Source organism: Vigna umbellata, chromosome 7 (genome assembly GCF_029865625.1).
Source record: "Vigna umbellata cultivar VRB3 chromosome 7, Vumbellata_1.0, whole genome shotgun sequence".
NCBI lineage: Eukaryota > Viridiplantae > Streptophyta > Magnoliopsida > Fabales > Fabaceae > Vigna > Vigna umbellata.
Window position 1 is genome coordinate 31,630,368 of NC_142171.1, and position 10,512 is coordinate 31,640,879.

The window sequence follows — 10,512 nt, forward strand, 5'->3', positions numbered from 1 at the left end:
TACTTTACTGAAATATAAATTTATTACATAATTTATAATTTATAGTTTTTATTTTATAAAAATATTTATATTTTATGATAAAAATGTGGTTTAATTAAATTTCAAATTTTTCGTGAATTTATATATTTTTAATTAAGTTTCAGTTGCATATTCAATTTTTTTATATCTTTTAATTGAATATTTGTTATTTAATCTTTTTGTGAATTGGATTATCAGGTTTCATTATGTTAATTTTTTATTTTTATTTTTTAAGAAATATGAGATTTTGTATATACAATATTGTTTTTGTATACAATAAATGACTTTTATTAAAAAAAATTATTATTATAAAATTTCATACTGTTTAATATGTGTGGAGATAAAAAAAAATATATAATCACTCATTCAAGGATAAAATTAAAATTAAATCATATGAACTAAATTAAAAAGTATAAAAAAGTTAAGTCAACAAAAAAAAAATAATAATTTAACTGAAAATATATAAATTTATGAGAGATTTAAAACTTACAAAATGGTATAAAATTTATCATAAATATTATTATAATTTTAAAATTTATTAAAAAAAGTTTAATTTATATAGATTATTTTATTGTAAATTTATGTCCGTTAATAAAATGTATAATAATGTATTGATAAGTCCTAAATACTGCATTATATTTTATTATTATTATTTAATAATAATATTTAAATATATAATAATATTTCAATATATCTTTTAATTAACAATGTCTTAATATATCTTTTAAAATATTTAACAATATTTAATAATATTTTTTTTAATAATAATATTTATTTTAATCTTTAAATCCACTAAAATTATATCTTACATCTTTTCTAACAAACTTTTAAAATGATAGCATCCCAATCCTCTACAAGATTCATGTAATCTATTATTTTTCATGCTTTTTCTTTCCACACTCATTATTTTAATTTTTACACCTAATTAATAAAAGGTAAAGAACCTTTTTACCTCTAAACAAAAATATAAATAATATCAAAAAATTAACTTAACTCATAAGGAAGTATACCCATGCATAATTTCATATACTCCCCCAAAAATTACATAAACCATAAACACATAAATTTTCATAATACAATAACAACAACAATTCTCAAACAAATCAAAAGAACATCACAACAAACTGCTTAATGTATTCTAAATCATACAAAACAAAAACCACAATTTATTCACAACTATAAATAGCAAGAAAGACTCTACATATATTTCCATCATGCAAACGATAAACTACAAAGATTCATTATAAAAACTAAATCAACTATAGAACAATTTACACATAGATTATCAAACCCTATACCAATAGAAACATTAGACTCCTTCACAAAAGACTGAACAACAATCCACACATTCACACACATGCGCATGTAATCTACACAGTCATACATACACATGCAATCCACACAATCATACACATATGCATGCATTACAATCACGCAACAAAAAGCTTGACAAGCTCACTCTCCAAGACTCCAAAAATTTTTCGAAAATCTGGCTCTAATATCAAAATGTAACGGCCCAAAAATCAGTGTATTACGAGTTATTAAGAAAACTGTATATTTCAAATTTTTCTTATAACGCAAAAACGTATTTCTCGAAAACCTCAATATTTAAACATGTATAATTAATTTAAAACTTAATAGTTCCAAAAGCCTTGTCTAATTATAATATATGAAAATGACTAAGGAAATAAAACAACTCCAATTACATTGTCTCAAAAGTCTAAATACAAGAACTTTCAAAGAAATCCCAAATTTATCCCCGTCATCTCTCGAGTTTATCATGCTTATGGAACATCTGTAACATCATTTGCTTAAGTATAACAAATTATACGATCATAACTGATAATTTCATTCATAAACACACGTATGGGGTAAGCTACCGATAAGACAAACCATAACAACAAAATACATACATATTGTTGATAAGGGGAGCCTTTACTCCTTTGAATATCATGTTTTTGATGATGTACATGATGATGAACATTGTATGATGGACATTAAGGATCTTTTTTATAATTATCTTACACAAAATGGCATAACAAATGTTTGATATTATTGATATGTGCACTTGATACATGTATTATTGATTGGAAAAAGGTTTACATGTTTAAACAGATTGAAAATGTATTTCTAGTATAATTTAATCTATTAAACAATCTATTTAATCTGTTAAATTGTTTCAGAACTCTTGTATGCTTTAATGGAGGTAAACTATTCTAACATAATTTGTTAAACAATGTCTATAATGGATTAAGTAAAAAAGTTAGCCAAATCATGTTTTCAAAAGAGTGAAAATCTGATTTGAGTGAAGATTGAGATAGAAATTTTGCTTAAGTATAGGACATAACCAATTACATAAGTAGTATCATCGATTAAGTCATTTTCAAATGATAGATTCAATTTCTTTCAAGTCAAAGATTTTAAAAAGCTTTTGACAGGACAATCTTTTAAAGAGGAAAACTAATTCACCCCCCTCTTGGTTAAGTTTATTGGCCTAACATTTTCAACAATTGGCACTAGAGCTGATTTTTCGAAAGTTACTCGAATTTTAATCTGTTAGGTTATTTGATTAACATGTTAAATCGATATGGATGGCCAACATGTCTTAGACCATGAGCAAAGATGTAATTGATGATGGTTTCTTGAATTCAATAGACAAAGATATATGGTATTATGTGATTAAAAACTCTCATGAGCTTATTGAGACAAGAATATCAAGGAGATCATCTCAAGAGGAGGAAAGAGTCATCAACATCTTGAAACCTACTGCTGAAACTGCAGAAAGCCTAGAAGATGGAGAAATTGATCTAATGGCTGAAAGGTTTTCTAAATTCTTGTTATATAAAAGAAAAACTAACTTGAATTTTGCAGGGAATAAAGAGCATTCTAGAAAGCAAGATGAATGTGTTGCTTCTTCCAATATTGTATATGAAAGAGAAGGAGACACCAAACTGAAATGTCCTTCACTAAAATTGAAGCAAAGACTGGAAAAAGAAGATGAAGGCAGAGATGAACATCAGCCCACTCAAGGAAAAGATGTCAACCCATTAAATTTGGAAATGTTTATCGCAACAAAGAATGACTTTGAAAGACATATGGTCAAGAAAATGAAAAAACTGGTAACCATCATTCCACCTACACCTCTAGGCTTGACAAACTGGATCAAGAGATTGTTGCACTCCAGAAGCTAACGGGGAATCAAAATATGGATGATGAAAGAGTAGCAGTAGATGATGAGGTTAAGGAAGAAGAAAATGGAGATGATTGCAGTGAAGAAAAAGAAGGAGAGCACGAGGAAACAAACTTATGCTTAATGGCAAGATCTACAACATCCGTAAGTAGTGTGAGTTTTGTTGAATCTAAAAGCACCGAAAATAGGTACTATCAACTACTCGATGCTTTTCAAGAATTGTATGAGGGAGCTATGAAACTCCAGCACTTAATCAACAAGTTTAAAAGTGAAAACAAGAGGCTGGAAAATAGAATAAAGGTTCTTGATAATGAAAATGAAACTTTGAAATCAAAACTAGAATCTCTAGAGAACATATGTCAAAACACTATGCATGTGAACAAGAAATGTGATCAAGAGCGTGAAAATTGCCCAAGACAGTTGGAAAGAATCAAATATCTTATGAAAACTCTATCAAAATTCACACTAGGCAGTTCAAATCATGATGCTCTTCTTGGTTCACAAAGGATTGTGATGAATAGAGAAGGAATAGGGTATGTTGGTAAAAATAATAGATTAAGAACCAAAAGGTTTATTGAAATCAACAAACCCTCTTCAATTGTTTGTCTTTACTGTAAACAGTTAGGTCATGCATCAAATTCATGTTATTACAAATATTTTGGAGTTCCTAAAGGTAAATTTAAATGGATTCCTAAGGAACCATTGAAATCTCCTTACAAGAAAGGAACCAAATTCAAATGGGTACCTGCATCAAAACCCTTAAATTGTTTTGCAGGACATTGAGAGAAATGGAAAAGGACTAGACTCAAGATGATGCATAAAGCTGAAGCAAATCTCATAATTTAAAGTGATCATGTCATCTTGAGAGTCATCAAAAGTGGTAACAAGTTGTAAATTTAATAAGATGTGCATCATTTGTGTTCTACGTAATCATTTGAATGTGTGTGATGTATGTTTGTTGCTTGGCATGAAAACATTGGGTGAAAATCTGCAAAATATCCATTTCTGCGTGTTTTAACAAATTATGTTAGTAATCTAATATGTTGGATTTTTCTCATTGCTTTCTTTGATTGTCTGAAACTGTTATTCACGTATGTCAAATGCTTGAAAGCAATTAACAATGACTATCTTGAATGATTGGATAAAATGATTTGTGATTGGATGGGCACATTGAATGATTGTATTGATCATGTTCCAATTGTTAAAACTAATATTTCACTTGGTGACATAATTTAATGATCATAGTCTTTCATTGCTCATACATTATAAAACTGTGTGTTCTTATCATGATTATTGGATACTAACATTGCAAAATGTTGAGAAAGATGTTTTTGCAGGTATCTGAGCAAACCAGGTCTATATTCATGAACTCTGATTCTTGATCATATCTGCGAATTTTAACAGATAAAACAAATCACATAATCTATTTAATAATTTGAACTGCAGTTTCCATAATCTGACACATAAATTGATCATATTATATCATCCATAAATCATACATCTTGACATTCAATTACTGCATATATCAAATTTCTTATGATATCTACATGTTGAAATGTTGAGAAAGTTTTTTTATAGGTGTTGGAGCAATCAAAACTGGTTCTAAGATTATATACTCTGTTAAAAACAAAATATGCGAAATTTAACAGATTAAACAAATTACATAATCAATTAGATAATTCTCACTACAGTTTGCATTTTCTATCATATTTCTAATGTAATTTGTTAAAGCATGAAACACCTGTTTTACATGTTTTTACTTGCTTTCAACTAATTTCCGAAATGCTAAACAAGTTTCAAATGTTTTAATACACATGTTTAGCACAAGTTTCACTTCATAGGATGCATAGAGCTCAAAATTGATTTGAAAATCATCATTACTTTTCTATGCATATTTGTGAACCATAATGTTATGATACTACTTTGATTAAACTGGAATCATATTTTTTGTTGCATAGTATCTTATTCTTAGTGCATAATACTTTTTGTTAGACACACATTGCACATGATACATGAATAGTGTAACACAAATTTGATATCAAAATTGTTTTCATGACAAAATCAAGCATTAATTACTCTTTCAGTACTTTATTTCCATGTTATTTGTTCTGCCATTTTTTGCTAATGTCCAAAGGGGGAGACTAACTGGAAAACAAGTTTCTTGTTGATAAGGGAGCGTTGACTCCTTTGAATATCTTGTTTTTGATGATGTATATGAGGATGAACATTGTATGATGGACATTTTGTTGATGGACATTAAGGATCTGTTTTATAGCTATCTTGTACAAAATGGCATAACAAATGTTTGATATTATTGATATGTGTGCTTGATACATGTATTATTGATTGGAAAAAGGTTTACATGTTTAAACAGATTGAAAGTGTATTTCTGATATAACTTAATCTGTTAAATTGTTTCATAACTCTTGTATGCTTTAATGGAGGCCAACTATTCTAACATAATCTGTTAAACAATATGTATAACTGATTAAGTGAGAAAGTTAGCCAAATCATGTTTTCAAAAGAGTGAAAATCTTATTTGAATGAAGATTGAAATTGAAATTTTGCTTATAGGACATAACTGATTACATAAGTTGTATAATTGGTTAAGTCATTTTCAGATGATAAATTCAATTTCTTTCAATTTAATACAGTTATAACGGACATATTGCATTTATTGTTGGCTATTGAGAATTGTTTAATCGATTACATGCACCTTATAATCTGTTAAAAGTCGAATTTGAAATTCTGTCAAAATTTGTTAAACTAGAAGGAAAAACATAACAGATTAGATAAATTGCATAATCGATTAAATTGCGTAAGGATTTTAAAATCCCTATAAATAACTATCTTGCGCATTGTTTCAAACTAATCTTTTGTACATTCAATTTCATAACTAACATTTTGATTGAGTTTTGATTAAAGGAGCGTCCAAGAACCATCTTGAACAATCAAGGATCAAATTTGAGTTTATACATCAAGATTCTATCAAAAATTGTGCTTAAAGTTTGCTGATCATATCTGCAGTAGTGGAGTGGTTGCTGCGAAGATCAGGTGGATCATTTTCAATTAGTGGATTGAGTCCCTGTGCGGTTGTTCCAGGGGGAGAGAATTGTGGTTGGGATTGCTCTCAAGGTGTATAGAGAGTTGTGATTGTTCTCTATGTTGTAAGAGTGTGAGTGTGTTCACCTCTTGTTTTCTATAAGTGATATTGAGTGGGGAAGGAGAGTGCATTGAGAGGGAGTCTTTGTATTTTTGCTTGTCAAATCTATTATTATAGTGGTTCCCTTCAACTAAGGTTGTTGAAGGAAGACTGGATGTAGGCTTGGCCAAACCAATATAAATCTATGTGTTAATCTTTCTATCCCTTCTCTTTTATCATTGTTCATATTGTTATATTGATTTCAAGAAAACCTCAGATTTTAAAAAACTTTTGAAAGAACAATCTTTTAATGAGGAAAACCAATTCACCCCCTTCTTGGTTGAGTTTATTGGCCTAACTATTTCAACACATACTAATTATATCAACCATATCAAAACTACCCCACACATAAAGGTATTATCCATAAGATTCCTAATCCTCTAAACATAAATGAATATACTATTTTTAATTACTCGATCATGGATCCTCGATGTCATCACTAACATCACACACATAGACCCTTGGTCTATCCATTCAACAACACTTATGCCAACTATCTTACTATCACTACTATAGCCTCAATTGATATCTGCTAACAAAGCAACCACATCTTCCAAACCACACCACATATCCTTACATGCCAATGACAAGAAAGAAGAAAGTATATATATTAAATTAGGGTTTTCTGGTTTTTCAATTTTAGGGTTTTATGAATGAACGATGTGAGAGACTATTACTTACCAGATGAAGCAACTTTGTGACCGTGAGCGTACAATGCCAAGTCGAGAGGGAGTGATGCCAAGACAGATTGATGAACAAAAGGACTAATGGCGAGACCAAGTGATGAGTGTATATTTATGCCCGCATTTATGCTTTAAAATTCAAAATTTTAATGAGATTCTTATCCTTAAATAATTTATTTAAAGTGAATTTATAATGGTTGGATTCATCGGGTTTGGGAATAAAAGGAACTTAAAAAGTGATTTTTAGTTGCATAAATTATTTTTGGATATTCTTACGTTTATTTGTGCAACTGAAGTTACAATTTTATTGATCCAAAGATGCAAAAATGATGCCCAAAATTAAAATTAGTTTATTCAAGAGAAGGGGCTGAATGCACCCCTGTTTTTATAAAGATTCTACACAGGCCCAACAAGTAAGCCCAAACACTAGCCTTTTCTCCTACAACCCTAGAATTCCCCTATGCCCTCCTAAATTATTCTAAACCAGATTATGCCACATGTCCCATATCCTAATAAACCATGATGAACTAGTTAAATACTGATACATCATCACCCCTTTCACATCAGTTGTCACATCATCATCATCTTCTTTAAATAGAAACCATAAACCTAACCCTAGCGCCACCACAACCACACTCCACGGCCAGCCACCATCTTCGTAAGTTCTGCAACCACCCAGAATCGCCTTAGGTCGTCGCCGCCATGAACCATGTCGCGCTTCCTCAAATCGTTGCCGCCTTAAACCCTAAATCGCCATCTCCTCCACAAGAGGTCGCCACCATGACCACCGCAAGGGCTCTATCTTACTCCACCATTGTCGCGAGTGAGTTTAAATCTCTCGTGAGCGCTACCGCGACACACCTCTATCAACCTCGCGCAGCCACATACAACACACTTTATCATCTTCTTCGTATCAATGATTATCCAAACACCATTGAAGCCTCCACAGAAACCCTACAAGACAAAACCCATAACAAAACCCTTTTCGGATCAAATCGCAAAACTGCGAGTTCTCCTCCCTCAACAACCATTCTCGCAATGGACCATCACCATGGCGGCCTAGCCGTCAACCACAACAAACCTTAAATCGCGTCGCTAGTAAGAGGGCAAAATCGCCACCATGTGCCGCACCTCACCGTCATCAAGCATCGAACCAAAGCACGAACAATGTCATCCTCGTACTAACCCAAAATCGCAACCTGTGAAAGTCATGGACGAGGCTGCGTCAATCGCGAAGCCCTTTCTTCATCTCCAACCAAACTTGCACTCACAAAAACTAGAACCAATCTCCATGGGCACCATTGCAAACCTAGAACTCCGTTTCACTAGTTGTTGTTGTAGCGCAGGAGAATGCAAGGGGTTGGAAACCCTAATTTTTGGGTGAGAATGAGGGTTGCGACGTGGCAAACACTCGTTGGCTGCATCACTCCTTAATTCAAAACTGGTCAAACAAATTAATTCTGGTTAGGGGCTCTGGTGCATTTTGGAGAAATTCAGAAGGGGCTAAAGTGAAATTAGAGAAACTTTGAGGGGTTGTTCAGTAATTTTTGAAAATTATGAAGGACATAAAATGGAATTTAAGTAATAATTCAATTGATATTTTTAAGGTAATTGATTTAATATGGAAATATATCAATAGTGAATATTTGATCAACAGAATGTTCAAAGTCCAAACTCGATCAAGCCTATATAAAGAGACATAGGGGAAGCATAAAAGGGAACTCATTCATTCTCAGACTCCTCCACTAGAAGCCATCATCCACCACTTCTCTCACTTTTATTTTACTATGTGTTTCACTCCATTCATGGACACTTAAGCTTATAGGGTTATTCCAATGTAATTTCATTATGGATTCTAAGGTTAAGTTGAATTAATGAATTTGTTTATTTTGATTATTGATTTTAGTTATTCTTCTTTTATGTCTTTCATCTCTCAATCATATTAAAAGCAATGATTTTTGCATCATAAGGTGTTTGAATCTACATGCATATTAATCATATGAGTTTAAAAGTTTCTAGGTTTGATTGAGAGTATAGTTTGATTGAGAGTATAATTTGATTGAATTTAGGAACTTTCATATGATTAAGTGGATTTTTGCTACTAATTGAGAATGTACTTTGATTGATGGTAAGAATTTCAACTATAATTAATTGATAATTTACTTTGATTAATTGACTTTTAATTTGGTTCAGAGATTTAAGAATAAACATGATTAAACACAATATCATTTAATTGAGAATGTACTTTGGTTGAATTTTGTTGTGAATAATCTAGAAATGTCTTGCATTTGATTGAGAATATACTTTGGTTGATTGTATGATCGCCCTCAAGTTAATTGAGAATGTACTTTAATTAATTTGAAACTCGAACGATAATCAATTGAACAATGATTTGTGGATAACCAATGATGAATCTATCTTGGAAAAGTAGTGGAATTAGCCTATTTCGTTATAATTGTTTATAAGTTTTATACTCGTTCTTCACTTAAACTCAAACATTTTTCAAACATTAATTCCATTAGCATAGTTTCGAACTATTATTCTTGAGCATTGCATAACATTCAGAAGAGTCAAATATTGAAAAATAATTATGTATTCGTTGGGAGACAACTCAGGGTTACTTTAACCCTATCTACTTTCTTGAATACGACTTGATAATACTGAAAATGTCTTGAAAAGTAGTATTTATTTGATAACTTCAACAACAGGGTATCGAGTGACAACTAGAGGGACTCACGGCGAGACAACGACAAGGACAAACGACAAAAAACAAGCTGACGGTGAGAACAAACTTAAGCAACAGGGATTGAGACTGTGAAAATGTGAGGTTAGCAGAACGCATATATGAGTGCGGGATAATGAAAATGTGATGGAGGGAGAAAATGAAAATAGAACTTTTACTTTTATTTTTTAATTTTTTTAATAATTAATTATAAATATTCATATGTAATATAAGTAGATAATGTTTTTTTTGATTATATACAAATTTTAATCTCTTACATACTGAAAATATCCTTAGGTAAAATTTTCGCCCAAATACGTCAACATTACATACGAATTTTACATACAAAAACATTGGTAGGAAAAATCCGTATGTAACTCGTTTTTCAATATCTGTATGTAAAATCCATATGTAATACCTATGTTATCTATGGATCAAAATCCATATGTAAATATCGATAGGTAATGACCATTTTTCTTGTAGTGTAGATGTAGCTTAAGGTTTAAGGTGAACTAGTATAAAAATCTTTTGTGTTCTTGATTTATTTGGTATTAGATTATCTAATTTAGTGTTATGTGTAAAAGTGTCTAAGACTCTGTTCAACCCCTTCTCCAACCAATTATTCTATCAAGTTAGAATAGTGAAACTCAATTAGTTTATTGAAAACTTCTTATGCACTATTAGACAAACCAATATA